The following is a 20,526-nucleotide window of genomic DNA, read 5'->3' as shown; positions in this document are numbered from 1 at the left end:
TCCTAATAGCACTTGATCTTTGCCCTTTTTTTTAACTTTTAAAAATATCTATTTTTCCCTTGCTAATTGCAAAGTAACATGTTCACTGTAGAAAATTTGGAAATTACAGAAAAGCACAAGGAAGAAAATAAAAATCACTTACAATCTTCTAACAACACTGATGATGTTTTTTCCACTTTTCTCTAAGTACTTTATTACACATGGGATGGCATACATTCTTATTTGATTCTTTTCTAAGTCATTATTGAAAAATGCATAATTTTAAATGCACTACTAGATTATTATATAGTCAACACCCAAGTAACTCCAACATGTACGGAAATAGAACAAATCAAACAACTTACTCCCTCTTAAAGTTAACCACAATCCTGAATTTCATGGAAACCACTTCCTTGCTTTTCTGTAAGTATGTGTTCCTACATGAGTTTAGTTTTGCCTAGTTTTGAACTGTATATAAATGGAAACTCACAGTAAGTGTTTACTGTCTGAATTTGCTCCCTTAATATTGTATTTGCAAAATTCATCTATGTTTTGCATATAAATGTAGTTTACTCTATTTTCATTGCTGTTAAATATCTCAATGGATAACTATGTTATGATTTTTGTTGATGGATATTTGGAATGTTTCCAGTATTTGGCGTTATGAATGATGTTGCTGTGAAATCCTTATACAGGTCACTTGGGTGTAAATTCCTAGGAGTGCAATTGTTGGGCACCCTATTTCTTAGATTTAAGAGGAGGAAGAGTGATCAATGAAAGAGAAAATGAGGAATGGATAAACTTTGAACTTTTTAAATTCTCAAAAAGAGATTATTAAGGGAAAGAATAAAATTCTATTTCACATACTGAGTAAAAGTTTTTTTAAAAATTCCAACAGTTTATAGGAGCAAAAATTTAAAGCAGTTTTTTTTCCCCCCATTTTTTGGAGGGATACAGATCTAAGAATCTGATGAAAGATAAATATCCTCTTCACATTAAAATGAACATAGGGTCAAAGAAACAAACACTATCATTTTCATACATACAGTTTTAGGGTGTTTGCAAATCCCTGAAGCTCCTTTTTCAGTCCCAGGTTAAAACAAAACAACAGCAGCAAAATCCTGCTGTCGACTGTTATTTTTAAAATTATCTCTTGACATGCTGTATTCAAGTTGTGAAGTACATCTAACATTTGCCTTTCAGTAAGTGATTATTAGGAAATGGAATGGTGCATCTTTTGAATTTCCTGTTCTGATATCTTTATCCATAAATAGTGAAGGATACAGCAACTCTCAGGTGTGTAATTGGAAAATTAAGTCTGAATGACAGGTCTGGAGGACCTGGATTCTATGATCTACACAATCCTTGAAGCAAATCTGCAATTGGCCATGTTGTAAAGTAGAATTAACTCCTATTTAGGGATGCAAACTTACATGGCTGAAGTATACAGAAAAGCAAGGAAGTAATTTCCATGAAAGGCAAGGTACCAGTAAAAGTTAAGAAGGAGTAAATCGATCTCTTCTATTTCTGTGTATGTTGGGAGTCACTAGGGTGCTTGTTATACAGTAATTGTACATTTATGTTTTCTACATTTTCAGTAGTGTATTATATTTCACAATAAAAAGTCTATGTAGTAAAGGAGCCTTAAAAATCTTGGTGTTTTAGACTCCAAACCTATAGCTAAGGGAGTTGTCCATTGGCTGAAGAACATGTAAAATCCTTCCATAACCTCTTTTTTTTTTTTAAGATTTATTTTTTAAGTTTATTTCTCTCCCCTTCCATGCCCCCCCTCCCAGTTGTCTGCTCTCTGTGTCCATTTGCTGTGTGTTCTTCTCTGCCTGCTTGTATTCTTGTCAGCAGCACCCTGAATCTTGTCTCTTTTGTTGCATCATCTTACTGTGTCAGCTCTCTGTATGCAGCACCGTTCCTGGGCAGGCTGCACTTTTTTGGTGCTGGGCGGCTCTCCTTAAGGGACATACTCTTTGCACGTGGGGCTCCCCTATGCAGGGGACACCCCTGCGTGGCACAGCACTCCTTGCGCGCATCAGCACTGAGCGTGGGCCAGCTCACCACTCTGGTCAGGAGGCCCAGGGTTTGAACCCTGGACCTCCCGTGTGGTAGGCAGAAGCTCTATCTGTTGAGGCAAATCCGCTTCCCTCCATAATCTCTTGAATTAAATTATACAGTCCTCACAAAAGCCCCTTTGAAACATCTGAAATACACCAGGAAGCCCATTCAAGCAAGGTCCACCCTGATTAGTTTAGGAAAGAGACCACCCATGCCTCCATCTTGGTTGAAGGGATGCCAGTAGCAGTTATCCCATGTGTTGTCACTGGACAAATGTTTGTGGGGGGAGTACTATGTGTAAACAGAGTACACAGTGAGCACAACCTTTCCCATTGGGAGCATCACCCAGCACCCGTTCAGCGTATCTACTCCTCACGCCCGCAGAGGACGCTGGCTCCACCACTGCGCAGGCGCAGTCCGGCCGCCCCACGTCCGCGTGCTCACGTGGCCCAGGGGGCGCTGCCTTGTTCGAGAAGTTTCCTGCTAAGTGGGGCTGTGAGGTTGTGCTTGTCAGGGAAGATTTAGATTCTGAGGAACCGAATCGGCCAGGAAGGCGGCTCAAGGTTTGTGGGCATGTGGCGAATGAGGCTAGGCAGTTTCGAAGCCAGTCATGCTTCTGAGAAATTAAAGTGAGAATGCTGTGGCGGGAAGTCCAGAGATTCCTAATTTGGGCCCATGGGTGAGGGACCTGGCGTCCCCCGCTACGTGGGAGTGAGCAGCTTGTTTCAGAGGAGCTAGTTCCCGCGCTCAAGACCCTTCCGCCCCCGTGCTAGGAGTCGCTGAGGCGGTCGGAAGTCTCTGCGGGCCGCGGAGAAGGCGCCTCAGGCTGGACGCGGCGTCGCCCGCGGTGCCGGCCCTCCCCCGCCTCGAGGCCCCAGAGAGGAGTGCGTCCCCGCGGCGCCGCCTCGTGGGCGGCCGCGTCGAGCCTTCGCCCCGCGTTCGCTCGGCGCCCCGGGGGTTCCAGCGCGGGGTCCCTGGGGCCGGGGGCGGGGCCGGGGCGCGGCCACCCCGGCGCGCGAGGCGGGAAACGCCGCCCGGGTGACGGCTGCTCCCGCGGCGCCGCGAGGCGCTGAGGCGTCCGGGCGGCCCGGGTGCCCCGCGCGCGGCGTCGCCGTCGAGCCGAGCGCGCGCTCGGACGATGCGGTCTCGCTGCCGGAGCCGGTGCGCGGCGGGGCGCTCGGGTAGGCGAGGGCGGCGCGGGGCGCCGGGCGGGCGGGCTCGGCCGGGCAGCGGGCAGGCGGCGCCCCGGGGAGGCGGCCGCCGCGTGTCCCGGGCGCTGCGGCCGTTGTAAGAGCTGCGTGGAGGGTGTGCGGGACCGCTCGGTCTTGGTGGTCCGCAACTTGGGGGCTCACCTCCGTGACTGGATTGAAACTTTTGGGGTGCCGGAGGGGCGCGGGTGCAGACCCGTCCTGCGGGCTCGTCAGGTCGTTCCGCATGAGCCGCTTCCTCGGCCCGGCCCGTCCTCGGAGCTTTTAAGGCAGTTGCCTTCGCTGGTTGAGTTTCGGAGTTTATTTGAAATGCTTGTTTCGAGGTATGCGGCCGCCGTGGGGACCGTCAGGGAGAAAAAAAGGTCACAGAAAGTGGAAAAGTTAAGGAGTTGTTGGTTGGTAACTCCGAGGATTTGAAAGAGATCGCAGCTCTCCCCCCTCGGCTTTAAAAAATTGTGGGCTCCTAGGTGCAAAGTGAGGGACCCCAACGTTGTAAGTGCATTGTTTGCTTTGGGGGGTGATAGATTCTTTCAAAGTACGAAGTACGAGTGGCACAAATTATAATTTGCTTGTTTAAATTTTTGAATTTCTTTTTTGACCGCCGTGCGAATGTGTAGAAGGAATAGACGTGGTATAAGCTTTAGGAAAAGGGTCACTGAGTTCACGTGTAAGCGATAAGTAGAGTTCTATATTAGCTACTATCTTCTAAAAACGTTTTAGGCTTCATTCAAAATACATCATTGCTGCTTGGAAAGGGGAGTGTATTTTTAACATTTGAGGCCAGTAGAACCGGAGACGTGAAATCGATGAGTTATTTTCAATGCTAACTAACTATTGCACACTTTCTTAAAACCACTAATGTTTAAAAGAATTGTCTTTGCCTTATTGCCTAGAAATTTAAAAATCCAATCCTCCTCTAATCATAGAGATGTCAAAATTTGGGAAAGAGAATCTCTAAGTGCCTTGACTACACATGCACATTTTAAAAATTATTAAAGAATTAATAGAACTAGGGGAAAATAAGGCAATATTTGTAGAAGTTAGATCAGTGACTAATAAGAATAGCATAACTTTTATTTACTTTTTAAAAAAAATTTAATTCCAGTGGCCAGTGATAATTTCAGTTTTAGTATACATTGAAGTAGTACTTTATTTTTATAGTTTAATATTTTAAAAATGTTTTATACAATCTGTAAAATTTAATTTTAGTACTTGGGCACTTATAAAGTTACATTTTACTGTACTGATGGATGATATACTGTACCTGGATTGCAAGATTTTTTAATTAGAGAAAGCAATGCCATCTTCACAATACCTGAAGATTAATTTTACAAAATTGGCAATTATGATTTTTGGTAAATATACTACTTTGGTCTGCTTTTGCAGTTTTCCTGTTTACTTTTTCATTTATTTTAAAATATTCTTGCTTTCATGAAGAACAAATTCGGTGATGTTAAGTGCCTGTATGTTATCCTGTTAGATGTGATGGAATCTGATTAACTCTATAAGCCCTGAATATGTTGCACAATTGGGATTAGTTTTCCTCTAGATCTGTAAGGTTTTGTATCAAATGTGAAAAATGACTTTTTTTCTGTTTATATTGTTACTTATCTTTATCAAAAAGTAACATTTTCTCACTGCAATTTAAGTATTTCCAGAACAGCAGCATTTTATCATTGATTTGGTAAGTTTAAAAGTAATATAGAGTGTTGTTTATTTTATAATACTTTCATTAAAGTGTTAGAAATTAACTTTTTAGAAAGATCTTTTTTGCTAGGACGGGTTAAGTTACATAATGAGCGATCAAAGTTGAGAAAAATTTAAACTCTCAAATATAGAGTAAATTTGATAATTGTTTTAATGAGCAACTTTGCCTGTTAAGATAGTAGGGATAGTTGGATAGCAATCTATATTCCTAGAATGTATAATCTAAATAATGCAAAAACCTTTGTGATGACTGCTTTTTGAAATTAATGATAACTGCTCCTGAGGTGTCTTCTTTAATTACAACAGCTGAGACTTTGGCAAAGCTGCAACTACTGCCTTTACTAGTGTGGCTATGAGTATATGGGGACAGTTAAGTCCTTATCAGAACCCAGTTTTCATCTGGATAGCTTTCTTACTGGATACCTTAGATATACAAAAAATATTTTGATTTCTAGGCTACTGTTCACTTGACCGGATGATTTTAAGAATAATGGTCCATTAGAGAAAATCACTGATATGTATCTAGGCTGTTACGATATGAATCTACAACCACACACACACAACACACACACACACCAGAAAACAACAAAAAACACCAATAAACTTTCCTTTTACCAATTAAGATAAAACTTCACTTCTCTGGTGTTTTTATAGCCTAAGCTTGTTAGCACTGGTACATTTCTAGGTTAAACAGCAAGACTGTAAAGTGTGTGTGTAAAGAGAATTAGATGGCTTTTTAAAATAAAATAAGCAGGAACTGTTGTAATCCTCTAGTATAAAAGTTCTTGGAATACATGGACATGGATGGTTTCAGTGATTTCTTGAAACCCCTAGCTGTTTGCAAAAATGTGTGTATTATGTTGGTTTTTGTTGAGAAGATAAGTGGATTCATCACATTTTCCTGAGGGTTTGAGACACTCCACTCCCCCCCACCCACCAAAAAAATTAGCAAGAATAAAATTGAGAAGTAGTTTTTAGAGTAGCACATTTTCAGTTTTATAAATATAAATAGTTTATTTAAGAAACTGAAATAGCTATACAGTGGCAGAGGTAGGACTCTAACCTAGGTTTTTGACTGCCTATTCATTCATCCAGATCTATGGCACTCTGTAGTAACCTCTTTTGATAGAGCAGTGTTCTCCACTCTGGCTTACAAGTAAAGCATTGTTTAGCGAGACATTTCAAGCTCACATTTGCATTTTACTGTAGGATCACAGCAGGAACTGTGAGCAAAAAACTAATTATAATCTGTGAAGGGACCACATGGACAAATATTTTCTCAATATATATAGATGAAAATATTACTATAATTTTGTGCTAGTAATATAATAAAAGAAATTGAAAAATGAGGAAACTTTTATAGATTGAATAGCATTTTCTAGTAGAATTATGAACTATTTGGAATGATTTTTCTTAAATTCATACATCCCTTACATCGTGTGGTTTGTTTTGTACACTGTCCCATTTAATCAAGTAGTAGGAAGCAACTTCAACAAACAGCAAAAGAACATATTTTAGAGAAAAAGTCCACAAGTTCATCTTTCTTTCTTCCTAGAAAGCTCCATTTCTCTGTGTTTGCATGTCTTACAAGCCCATTCCAATCAATTAAACCTAGTATTTTTTCCCAAAATTTATTATATGCCTTTCCTTCTGAGGCATTTAGCCCAAATACAAGCACCTTATAAATGAATAGGGCTTGACAGACCAATAAATAGCCTAAGTATTTGAAAAATAATGGAGTAATTGGTGTTAGATAATTAACATTAAACTGTAATGAATTAGAAAATTAAATCTATTTCATTAAACATGCCCTAGTAGCCACCACTTATATAGCACTTACTATAAATCAGTCATTTTTCTTTGTGTTACATATTTTCATTCATTTAACCAACACAGAAGGACAGTGTTGATAGGTAGATATAGTTAATTTTCCAGTTTTACATACGAGTAAACTGAGACAGAGGATTAGGTAATTGTCCAAAGGTTGCTCATTTAGTAAGAAGATTTGGAAGCAAATGTTCTGTGTTAACCAAACTGTCACTAAAAATATTTACCTCTTAATCTATGGCATAAAGCCAAATAATTTTCTTTTGTTAAATACCCTGTGTGACTGACTTAATGGTAAATTTTTTTAACGGGAAATTGTTGGTTACAAACATGCTGAGCCACTTTGGTCACCTTATATTTTAATGTGATTATCCAAAAGTAGCACTAAAATTTTTAGCCTAACATAATAATATTACAAAAGTCAAGAGAAATAGTCCACTCTCATTTCTCTATGTAGGGTACTATGTCTAGTACTCCCATACTTTTCTCCTGGGGAGTCACTAATATTCAGGTTTTGCCTACAGGTTTCTTTGAAATCCTTTAGGTTCCCAACCAGGTTTATTTCAGTATTTTAGACATTGTATGATCCAGCTACTACTGAAGAATTTTTGAGAAGCTTGTTTATTATGAAAGTAAAGTAGACCCTTAAAATGAATGTGATGTTAGAAAAAGACAATTTATATTAAGATCCATTCTTGATGGGAGCATTTGTAAGAATACACATTATTAGCTTGTTACTACTATGAAAGAAGATTGGATAAAAGCTAGTTTGCTTCTAAAATTTAAATTTTAATACAGTAAAATAGATTAATTTTAAATGAACCTTCTCCCTCTTTCAGAAGGATCTATAATTAGGTAAATTTACTTAGGAGTTAAAATAGTTGATTAGTGTTATCTGGGCATGACTCCATTACAGATATACTTGATCCAATACAAAAAAGTTTTCTCTTTTTTTTTAAGCCTTATCTTTCTGACCTCGGCAACTTACCTTCAGATACAGCAGACTATAAAAGATGAATAATGATCTGTGACTATAATTTCCTCACCAAGATGTGTAGAAAATGTGTGTAGAAAATGAAACTACTATTGAAGTTTTTGAACCAACACAGAAACCAATGCAGGAAGGTGACTTAAAATGAGAGGAACATCTTGAATGGCAGGAGTGATTCAGTGCACACTTCACCAACAGTAGAGGGGAATCTGAGAAATACTTTTTGATTTTTAACTAGAAAACAGCGTAGTTCAGGAAGAAAAGTTGGTTTGCTACCTGTAAAGGTTCAGTCCCTGTTAAAATTTATCAAGCAATGTCTCATGTATTACAGTTATTTTTCCTACATTAATCAAAATTAATTGTGTGGATTTTTAGCTATGACCGATTGCAGGGATTACTTTGTTGTTGGGGAAAGTAACTGATATATTTTCTACAAACATTAAATAAGGTTCCCTTATTATTCTTTCTTTTCCCAGAGTTCTATGTTAATTCCCTTGAAAATTGTGTGCCATTATCTTTAATCATCTGATTATTCCTTTGGATTTCCCTAATGTCTTTTAAAAAGTCTCAGAGCCATAATAGATTAGCTACTAATCTTATCCCTGTGCTGTCGCAATTCCCTAACTTCTTTTGCATGTAATTTCCATCTGCTGAGCAGAGAATGAATTCAGTTTGGGGTTATATTCATTGAGCTATTCCTCATCTTTCACAGCCTGGTCGCACAATTAGCTTTCATATTTTACACCTTTCTAGCAACACACCTAATTTCCAAGATGTTGGCCAGGCAGTCATCTCTCTCTATATCATGTAGGGACGACAGGTGACTTTAGATTGGCAAGGTGTTGATTTTCTTGCTGCTCTCATTTGCACATCACTATGTTCTTAGTACAATAATGGAAGGCATTCTTTCTATGTAGAACTTGGGCTCACCAACAGTAACAATTATCCTTTTGTTGTAGTCTCTATAACATTATAAAATAAGGTTAATATATGTAGGAGAAGGGTAGGTAATATAGGTTATCCTCTTTGTTGTGGACTAGGTTGCAAATTACCTTTTGCTAGTTTGTGTACTACATGGTAGAGCGGTTCTATTTCAGTCAAGTCAGTCAAAATCTGTGCATTCAAGAATGAAGGAAGGACCAGGACTGGCAGTCTAAGTGATTGACAAGTTGAGCTGTTTTCTCATCTTTCTCTGTAGCCATGATGACTTTGGCCTCTTTGTGGAACCTGATCTATTTTTACCACACCTCCTAGACTCCAGAGGGAAAGAAACCAAGGGAGTTCTAATCCTTGGGGACCCCTTAACTTTAATTACTCCCCAGATGAAAAGCATCTGGACTGGAAGTACTCTTTCCCATATCCTAGACTCTTGGGATAGTCTTTTAAGCATGTAAATTATTTTTAACTTCACTCTGTTTACTACCTGTATTAAATGAATACAGGACCCTTCTTGAAGCTGGAGCAGAGCCTGTCACAAATTTTTAGAAAAATCCATCTGTACATTATAGACCATTAAAATAAAACTGGGATTTGAGTAATGAAGGGTAGTGATGGTAGCACAACATTGTGAACATAATTAACAGCATGGAATTATATATTTGAATATGGTTAAAGGGGGAAATTTTAGGTCGTGTATGTATGTTACTAGAATACAAATTAAATAAAAAATGTAGCACTGTACTACACAAATGGTGCACCCTATTCTTAATAGGGTGTTTCTTCCATTATTCCTTTCTTTCTTTCATACAAAAGGAGGAGGGAAGGAGGGAAAGAAGGAAAGAAGGAAGAAAAGAAACCTTTCTTAATGTAGCCAGTTGGATTTGTCCTCAGAAATTTCTTAGACCAGTGGATCTCAAACTTTAAATAAGTATCATCTGGAGAACTTGTTAGACCACAGATTGCTGCTAAGCCTTACCCCTAGAGCTTCTATTCAGTAGGTTTAGAATAGGGTCAGAGGGTTTTCATTGCCATGTTTCCATGTGATACTGATACTGCTGGTCTAGGGACCATAATTTGAGAACCACTGCCCTTAGTCCCTACACCAGAAATAAAGGTGATTTCACGAATGTGCTTGTTAGGTGCTGGTACTTGCAGAGTCAACCTTCTAGAGGTGCAAACTATAGTGACTATATATATATATATATATATATATATATATGTATGTATATAGATGATAAACTTACTGAATAGTATTTTTTCTAGTTCTATGCCTTTCCATATTCCAGGGTTGTCTGTTAAGATCTTTTTTTTCAGCACAAGACTCTTTATCCTTCTTTAAAAACTGGTGCAAAACCCACCTACCTACATAATTGAATTTGAGTGAAATAGAATCTTACCCAAATCTTGCTACGCTGATCATTTCATTTCTCTGCTTGTTAGAAAATAACATTCTCTTGCTTCCTTAATTTTCCTATATAATTTTGCACCCAAAAATGTTGGTCGTTTATCTTATTTCTTTCTGTATTCTCTTTCCTTCAATAAAACATGTTCCTAAAGAATGGAAAAATTGACATTTTTTTTTTCTTCATACCTAAACACGGTTTTTGTTGACAGGATTTCTGTCACTTGAGTTCTTATTACCTGACATATCCTTAACATTTCATAAAATTAAAGTTAAAAATAAGAAGAAACTGATGTCTTGTTTTGTTTTTTACTAAATATGTTTAAGAAAGAAAACTAAAATATAAGTGAATACATACTTATTATATTTAATAGAAACTTATTTTCAGCCATACCCATTAATCTTCATTTTCTCAATGAATTTGTATTACCTATATTAATTACTAAATAGTTCATACTGTTACTGATATTCTTATGTGAATGCCAGCTTACATAAGGGAAATTTGTAAGGAATGGCCTCTCACCATCAGAGTTTCTAGTTTCCCAAATTATTTGGCTTTTCACTTTTATTTCCAGTCTCTTATCCTTATTACCCTTATACCACATGAATATAATTGCCTCTAATTGTTTCTTTATATTCTCTAACTTTACATCTTTGGGTCCTTTGGGCAATAACACTTCATTAAAGCACTTGAGTAAAACAAACAAAATAATAAAGCAATAAGGGATAAGATGTTCTTTTGTTTATACACTGAGTTTTTAAATGTATAGTAATTAATTTTTTTAAAAGGAACAAAAATGCCTATTTTAAATTCCTTTTTTAATTTTCTTCAATGATTAGCTTGAGGAAAAGAACAAATCTAGAATTTATGGTAAGTCCCAAATTTTGCTGGACATTTCACTAATAAAAATATCTTTGTTCTCAAAACATTTTATGTAGTACCAAATAGATGTTACAATGTGAAAAAAAAGAGAAGCTAATTATAACAGGCCATTAAGATTTGGACTAATTATAGCCCTTCATTGTTTCTAAGATACATATAATGTGAGTGAAGATTTAAATTCCTATAGAAATAAACTTAACTGGGTAGGGTAGTGTAGTGGATTTGGAGTTCAGACTTTGGCATCACGCCTGGATTTGAAAAAGCAGTTTACCAATTGGGTAATCCTAGGCAAGTTCATTAAACTTTCTCATCTGAAAAATGGGAATAATACTATAAGCTGTGAAGATTTTGTGAGATACTGAACATAAAGTACTTTTCACAGTCTAGAGCATGTATCACAACTGTTTTTTATAATTAACTAAAATTCCAGTATAAGAGTAGCTGTCTTAATGTTTAGTGTTTTTTACCTATATGTAAAAACCCAAAAGTAAGTTCATCCTGCTGTGTCGCAATGTCATTTTCTCTACTGGAAGGCTGCATAAGAGTGGTGAGCTGTGAGACTGAATAATGGATGAGAATGTTACTGAAGGGAAGAGAAAGAGAATGGCTTAATGAGAAAAGAAGAATGAGAAAAGAGGAAAGAATGAAAGGGTATGAGAGAGGAGTATTGAAAGTTCAGAAAATAGACCTCCAGTTCCTAGAATGAAACAGAAGTAAAAGGGAGGCAGAAATCAGGAGAAAAATTAATGAATGGAGAAAACTAAAGAATTATGAAGGGAGCCTCTGACCATATTCTCTACATATTTCTGCATTTCTTTTCTTTTTTTTAGGTCATTCTTTGTCATTTTTCATGCATGAACTGAATCCTGATCATAACTGTATGATGGTAGATTCCATTGAAGAGTGGTAAGTATTTAAACTAATGGCTACTTTATTACTGCTATTATTTATAATACTGGATTGATTTTTTTTTTCAACCCACTTTGGGTAGACCCTTCTACTTTTTTTTTTTTTTTTTAAGGTTTATTTATTTAACCCCCGCCCCGGTTGTCTGTTCTCTGTGTCTATTTGCTGCGTCTTGTTTCTTTGTCCGCCTCTGTTGTCGTCAGCGGCACGGGAAGTGTGGGCGGCGCCATTCCTGGGCAGGCTGCACTTTCTTTCGCGCTGGGCGGCTCTCCTTATGGGGCGCACTCCTTGCGCGTGGGGCTCCCCTACGCGGGGGACACCCCTGCATGGCAGGGCACTCATGCGTGGCACGGCACTCCTTGCGCGCATCAGCACTGCTCGTGGGCCAGCTGCACACGGGTCAAGGAGGCCTGGGGTTTGAACCGCGGACCTCCCATGTGGTAGACGGATGCCCTAACCACTGGGCCAAGTCCGTTTCCCTACTTTACTCCTGATTCATAGATAGTCCATAAAAAGATACATGGAAAAGGTGTCTATTTTATCACCATGGAGTAACTGGAATATGTTTAAAGTATGTAGATGTTCATCCTTTGCAGTAAATATTTTATTGGATACTTATTTTATAATGAACTATGCTAGGTGCTTAAGATTTTTAAAAATGAGTAAATTATATTCTAGTGGAGAACATTGGCCCATATATAATTGACCTTAATTTAGCCGTAAGTATTCAACCTTAGTAAGTCATAGGGAAGTCAGGCCAGTGTGCAAATATTGTTGGAATATTCATGGTATTCAAGTTTGGAATTGCTTTCTGAACCAGTGTATAAGCAAGATAAAAGAATTATTTACTTTTTTGGCAGATTTTTTTTATTTTGGCATTTTTCCTCAAGAGTGTTAGCACCCCCATATATATATATTTTATAATTAATTAATTTATTTTTATTACATTCAGACAATATGAGGCCGCCATATACCCCCCACCCCCCTTACCCCACTCCTCCCCCCATAGCAACAGTCTCCTCCATCATCATGAGACATTCATTGCATTTGGTGAATACATCTCTGAGCACCGCTGCACCTCGTGGTCAGTGGTCCACATCATAGGCCACACTCTCCCACATTCCATCCAGTGGGCCATGGGAGGACACACAGTGTCCAGTAATTGTCCTTGCAGCACCACCCAGGACAACTCCAAGTCCCGAAAACCCCTCCACATCTCATCTCTTCCTCCCATTCCCCACACCCAGCAGCCACAATGGCCACTTTCTCCACACCAATGCTACACTTTCTTTGATTACTAATCACAATAGTTCATGAATAGAATATCAGTAAGTCCACTCTGATCCTTACTGTATTCCTCCTTCCTGTGGACCTTGGCTTGGTTGTGTCCATTCCACATCTATGTCAAGAGGGGCCTTACATTCCATGTGGATACTGAATGCAATCCTCCTGCTTTCAGCTGTAGGCACTCTAGGCTCCATGGTGTGGTGGTTGACATTCTTCAACTCCACGTTAGCTGCGTGGGGTAAGTCCAATAAACCAGAGTGTAGGAGCTGAAGTCTGTTGAGACTCAGGGCCTGACTATCATATGGTCAGTCCAGAGATTCGGATCCTCTGGGTATATATTAAACCCCAGTACCAACTACAGTTCTGGTAAACATAACAGGAGAGGCTTGTGAAAAAAAGATCACATCTGAGTCCAGCTCCATCACACAGAAACACAAACTCCAAAGAAGGGTCTACTGACATGGCATTGAACTCCATCTGCCATGACCATAGAACCTGTGGGTCTCTGTAGCCCTCAGAAGAACCAATACCTGGGGTTGTATCTACTTTATCTGTCTCTGGGACTCTGCTGAGGTGTGCATAAGGGTGACCCCTCTGATAACCTCCCGGCTCTTTTTTGGAGACTCGTAGCCATATAAACTCATTTGTCCTTTCCATTTCCCCCTTGATTCAGGTCAAAAAGCATTTTTAACTCCTGGTATTATATGTAGACTGAGATATTCTGCTGGTCCAAGTTGACCCTTGTATTCAACATCATTTTCTAGTTACATCATCAGCTGGTACTTGGTAGTAATCCCTCGGTGCCAGGGAGGCTCATCCCCAGAGTCATGTCCCATGCTGGGGGGAAGGCAACATATTTACATGCTGAGTTTGGCTTCGAGACTGGCCACATTTGAGCAACACAGAGGTTCTCAGGAGGTAACTATTAGGCACCCTGCAACTCTTGGCCTTGTTCTTATTTCAGGCGCACAGGCTCACAAGCATAGTCACTAGTATCAAAGGCTCATTGTTGGACCTTCATTCTTTTTTGGTCTTTGCTGTTGCACTTGGGAGATTGTTGCTGTTCCTTTAGGGACTGTGATAGAGCTCCCCTGGCTAGGAACTCAGCACTCCCTCAGTTGTTGTTTTTAATTGTATCCACTATGAAAATATCCAAACATTTTTATGTACCCTGGATATATGCCCTATAGAACTCCCTGCCAACCATGTGTCCCCTGTCAATAACATCCCACACCAGTATTCCTCTGCTGCCGTTGTTGAAACTCTCTCTGATCCAAGCACCCCTGTATATTAATCAAATAGTTTCAAATATTTGGTTGCTTCAGGAAATGAAATTCATTCTGATGATGGAAAATGGACTCACTGTTGACATTTAAAAAACAAAAGCTTTGTGGGCTAGGCAAATATATTTGTTAAGTAGCTTGAAAGCCAGGGAGAGGAATCTGGACTGTTTAACTTAATGAAGCTGTTTAACTTTTAAGGCATCAATTTGCATACAGTATACAATTTCTTGCATATGCCTGTATGTGGAACCACTGAGAAATTTTTAAATAAATAAATCCTGAAAATTGTAGTAAGAGGGATGGGTATAAGAGAAAGAAAAACATTTTACAGTTTACAACTTTTAAGCCTTACTGAAACACAAATGAGGAAAGTAAAGCTCTGGATAATGCATCTAGTGAGTGGCAGAACAAGGACAGGAAACCTATGTCTGCTGATTTCTTATACAAAAAAGCCCCTTCCACTCTATCATAAATCCTTTCAAAAATTTTTCCCAGCTAATTTTATAAAGATAATTTGGAAAGAATGTGATATGTTGGATTATTAAATCATAAGAGTGTGAACTTTCCGGACAGATTATCCTTAGGTACTTGTAACTAGGCCTGAAAATTTAGATTATATTTTCCCCCCATATTCTAACTGGTCTCTATAACCTGAAGTTCTAGACTTTTCTGCATTTGGGCAAAAAATTGCTTTTCCACTATTAGCAGAGTCTTCAAAACAAATCTGGGAAAATATTTATTTGGTAGTAGTCCATAATATGTTTATTACATTCACTGCAATGTGGGAATATTTTATTCTCTCCAAATAGTTCAAATTAGTACAGTTTTATTATAAATTTCTAAAGGATTTAGAATTAGATTATGCATTTTAATGTATGAGGTTTTTTTAATATAGCATGTCTTTTTGGGGAGGTGTTTAATAACGATACTGATTTTAAGAAGCATATGGGTTCTGCTGATATAATCTTTTAAGCCTAAGTAAAACAAGTATCAACAGAGGAAAACTTTTCTTGGGCGTTATGTTGGTTATTTATTTATTTATTTATTTATTTCTCCCCCCCTCCCTCTATTGTCTGCTCTCTCTGTCCATTTGCTGTGTGTTCTTCTATGTCTGCTTATATTCTTATTAGGCGGCTCTGGGAACCGATCCTGGAACCTTCCGGAGTGGAAGAGAGGTGATCATTCTCTTGCACTACCTCAGCTCCCTGGTTTGTTGTGTCTCTTATTGTCTCTCCTTTGTGTCTCTTTTTGTTGCATCATCTTGCTGCATCAGCTCTCTGCAAGGACCAGCACTTCTGCGCGGGGCAACACTCTGCATGGGCCAGCTCGCCACATGGGCCAGCTTGCCTTCACGAGGAGGCCCTGGGCATCAAACCGTGGACCTCCTATATGGTAGATGGGAGCCCAATTGCTTGAGCCACATCCACTTCCCAGTTATGTTGATTTTTAAAAAATCTTCCTTGATAATTTCTGGTCATGAGTCAGGTAGCTACTGGAACTACAGTGTAGTTGTCATTGTGTAGTTGTCAATAAGCCCTTGTCATTGATTCACATTGCTGCCCTCTAATGAAGTAGAACTCAACAGATGGCTCATCTTTTCCAAAATGATTTGGTAATGATGTTCTTTCTAAAAGATCCTGAGATCTGTTATTGTCAAAGTAAACAAGATCAGTGGAAAATAATGAAAGTCCTAATGGACATTTAAATAAAATTTAAAGCTACTGTTGAGCTTCTTTTGGTATTTTGTTTCCAGTTTTCTGTTAATTTGATATGAAGGAGGTGGAGATATTCTGGAAACATTTTTATTTAATAATTTCTACCTTCTAAAACTTGTTTCTTATTAAACTGTGGATTGATTGATTAATATTCGTATATGTTTACACCGTATATATATATATCAGTATATATAATAGTTTGGTCTCATGGTTTCCTATATTACTGATGGGTAACTGATTTATTAACTAGAATACTAGCATTCATAGATGATATCTAATTCTTCCATCAAAGTGAATACTATATATATTTCCCTGAAAGATGCTGCTACTGTTCTTAGATATTCTTGTTCATATTAAAGTTGTTGCCTCATATATGGCACAGCTTTGTAACTTATTTTTATGAAAATATGAAGTTTAAAATAGGCCATTTCAAAAAAATTTTTTTAACTAAGCTAATACATATAATTTTGAAAGTCATAGTATTGAATATGTATAGTGAAAAGCAGTTGTGCATTGTTCCACTCTTTTTTATCCCTAGTTCCACTTCCTAGAGATAATCACGTTTAACTCTTGTGGTTACTTTCCTGAGTTTTCATCTTCAACTTATAGATAATATGCTTTTACTTTATCCATTGATTTTGTCATCATAGTAGGAGAGCTTAGTTCCACCACCCAGCCACCATCATAGTACTACATTCCTTCATTTTTCCAACATAGTTAAATTTTTTTGTTAAAAGCTAGGTGTTTATATGATCCAAATATTTTTCATCATACCTCTGAACATGTACAACCATTTTCCTCAGAATTAACATTGCTTTTTTCAGCCTGCTTTTCTACAGATGTGACATTTTTTCTGCAAATGTGCTAGTGCTGGTCAGTAATGGTTTTTTATGTACTCAAAAATATACATCCCTTTTTTTTTTTTTTAAAGTGGAGACTTCCCTTTTGAGCCCTCCATCTTCGCACTTCAATCTAGAAATTGATTGCTTTTTAGAAATTGTATCCGTCTCTCACTGATCCCTAGGGCTTCTCTTGGTTAATCACTGGTGTTGGATTGCTGACTTTTCAACCTCATGCTCTCATTGTAGGTTCATCCTCTTTTTTGTGAAGCACATTTTCTGGCTTTTTAAAGAAAGGGAACTTAGGGGATAAATACATAGTTTAGCCCTTGCCTACTTGCAAAGGACTTTAATCTATGCTTATGCTTTATGGATAGTTTGGCTCAATGTAGAAGTCCAGGTTAGAATAATTCTTTCTCAAATTTGTAAAGTTACTGTTGTCATTTAGCTTACAGATTGCTGTTAATAAATATTGTGTTATTATAATTGTTTCTTTTGTATATAACCTGAGTTTCTTTTTTCTTTTTGGCAAGTGAGAAGGTATTATCTTTGAAAGCTTTTAGGAAGGAACTTCTGTCTATCCCTGATTTTAAATTTAATAGAGATGTTCCTTAAAGTGTGCCTATTTTTTAAAAAAATTGTGGAGTGGGTGTATGTAGCTCAAGGTTGACAGAATGCTTCACATGTATGATGTCCTGAGTTCAATCTCCAGTACCTCCTTGAAAAAAATATTTTTAGATGTAGGGTTTTTTTTTTTTAATTTTTGTTTATTCTTCTTATCTTTTAGAGGTAGGTTTTTAAAAACAACATTTGTAACTATATCAAACTAATAGAAAAGTTGCAAAGTACTATAAAAATTAAGTTTTATTTTTCCTGAACCATTTGAGAATATAATATCCATTGGGTATTATCCATCATCCTCATGATATATCCATCATCCTCAGATACCGTAATCTGTATTTTCTACAAAGAACATTTTCCTACATAACCGTAAGTCAGCCCTCAAAACCAGGAAATTAAAATGGATGCATTACTCTCCTTGGTTTCCCTGTTTGTCCTAATATGAACTTTATGTGAAAGAAAAAGGATCTAGTTCAGAATCATGCGTTGCATTTAGTCAGTCTCTTTAGTCTTCTTCAGTCTGAAGCAAGTTCCTCACATTTTCTTTAATTTTCACGACTGTGACACTTTTCAAGGTTTCTAGCCAATTGTTTTGTAGAATATTCTGCAAGTCTGAATCTGTGTGATGTTCCTTCATGATAAGATTCCAATTGTGTATCTTTAGTAGGAATATAATAGAAGTGATACAGCCTATTAAGTGGCACATGATTTAGATTTGTCACATTACAAATGATTTTCATGTTGTTTATTTGACTAAGGTGGTAACTGCTAGCGTTTTCCATTATAAAGTTACTCTTCCTTTTGTAAAAAGTATATTATGGAAAAATACTTTGGGACTATGTAAAATCCTGTTCCTTATTAAACTATGAATTAATATCAGCATATATATCAGTACATGTATCTGTTTGGTCTTATGGTTTCCTATTTTCTTCAGTGGGTTACTGATTTATTAACAGATTGTATTCAGTCCACCACTGTTACCATTTATTTCGAGGCTAACATGCACTTATTTAGATCTGTATATATTTCAATATATCTGCACGTCAAAAACCTTGAATTCACACCAGTAACCTCTGTTTTAGTTTCCTAGGAACTAAAACAAATACCATTCGGCGGATTAATTTAACAACAGGAATTTATTGGCCCATGATTTCAGAGACTAAAAGCTTGCTTTCTCCCAGGGTTGGTATCTTTTGGCTAGTATTCCTTGACTTTTCTGTCACGTGGCAATGCGCTTGGCAATGTCTTCTCCCTGTGGCTTTCTCACTGTGTCCTTCTCTGTAAGATCTCTAGTAATAAAGAATTAAGACCCATCCTGATTTTGTTAGACCACACTTTAACTGAAGTAACCTCACCAGAAGGTCCTATGTACATGTTTTTCTGGGATATATAACTCCAACCCACCATAACCTCCAATTCCAAACCATTTCTGGGTTCTAGGTTTGTCTGTTTCTATACACATATCTCCTTGCTCTCATCAGTGAGAAACCTCAATCCAATTTTCCTTAATATACTGACTCATTTCATCATTCTCCCTGTTTATAACCAATCTTCTGTAGCCATTCCTGCCTCTTCCCCAACAGGGGTATCTTTTCCCTCATACTTGGATTCCATCACTCAGGCCGGACTGTCCTCCTCGCAAGGACCTCTTTTTACCTGTTTAGGCTCCAACACTGCCCCATGTGGACTTCCACCTCACCTTTGCTTATTTCTTTTTAATAGGTAGAATGGCCCTTAAAGATATTTCGGTCCTAATCCCTAGAACCTCTAATTGTTACTTCATATGGAAATAGGATGTTTGCAGATGTAACTAAGTTAAAGATCCTAAAATAGATTATCCTGGACTATCTTGAGTGAACCCTAAGTATAATTATAAGTGTCGTTACAAGTGGGAGACAGAGTTGACTAGAGTAGAGAGAAGACCATGTATCAATGATGGAAGCAGGGATTGGAGTGATGTACATTGAAGATGGAGGAAGGGGCCACAAGCCAAGGAATATAACAGACAGCCCCTGGAAGCTGAAAAAGGCAAGGAAATAGATTCTCCCCTGTATTAGTCAGCCAAAGGGGTGCTGATACAAAGTACTGGAAATCTGTTGGCTTTTATAAAGGGTATTTATTTGGGATAAAAGCTTACAGTTACAAGGCCCTAAAAAGTCCAGCTTAAGATTACTTCCTTGCCGAACTCTGTTACCACATGTTGAAGCAAGATGGCAGGGAAATCTGCAAGGGTTTGACTTTCCTCTTCCCTCTTAAGGCTCCGTGGGTTCAGTTTCTTCCAATCTCAGCTGTAGGTTGGCATAGGGCTTGACTCTTCCTGGGGTGTGTTTTTTTTGGGCTTAGTTGCTCTGTTCTTTTCACAAGGTCAACTGGCCCCTCTCTCCCTGGGGCCACAGGATCAAAGTCTTCTTCTGTGTCTGTGGAGCTGTCTGTCTTCCTCTGTGTATCTTCTCTGTATATCTACTTCTGTGTTCTTGATTGGGCATCTGTTCTTATAGCCCACCAAGGGGGCAGGGACTCAACTCTGCACACCCTAATGATGTGGTTGAATCAAAGCCCTAATCTTAACTTAATTGAGTAAATGTAAAGCCTTTGAATTTTAATCAGTGAAAGGGTGTCATGCCCAGAGGAACAGACCAATTTACAAACATAATCAATATCTCTCTTTGGAATTCATAAATAATATCAAACTGCCACACTCCACCCTCTGGATTCCAAAAAGACTTTACAATATTCCAAAATACCTTAAATCAGTAACAGTGCTAAGTGCAAAAAACACATCACAGTAAGTTTAAAGAAACACAGTTTGTCTTGGGGCAAATTCCCCTCTGTAGACTGTGAAATTTACAAAATAATTTATCTGCTTCCAGTA

At 38.0% G+C, this 20,526-nt stretch overlaps 1 protein-coding gene across 1 annotated transcript in view; it reads left to right on the top strand.

Annotated features, from left to right (window-relative positions):
- Positions 1 to 3,078: 3,078 nt before the first annotated feature.
- TEX15 (testis expressed 15, meiosis and synapsis associated) overlaps positions 3,079 to 20,526 on the top strand; it is an 89,585-nt gene continuing 72,137 nt past the window's right edge. The window contains exons 1-2 of the mRNA XM_058290100.2: positions 3,079 to 3,227; positions 11,834 to 11,909. The gene's annotated coding sequence lies outside the window, so the exon portion shown is untranslated. The remainder of the gene's footprint in view (positions 3,228 to 11,833; positions 11,910 to 20,526) is intronic.

This window comes from Dasypus novemcinctus, chromosome 29 (assembly GCF_030445035.2).
Source record: "Dasypus novemcinctus isolate mDasNov1 chromosome 29, mDasNov1.1.hap2, whole genome shotgun sequence".
Classification (NCBI taxonomy): domain Eukaryota; kingdom Metazoa; phylum Chordata; class Mammalia; order Cingulata; family Dasypodidae; genus Dasypus; species Dasypus novemcinctus.
This window is presented reverse-complemented; position numbering and strand designations above follow the sequence as displayed.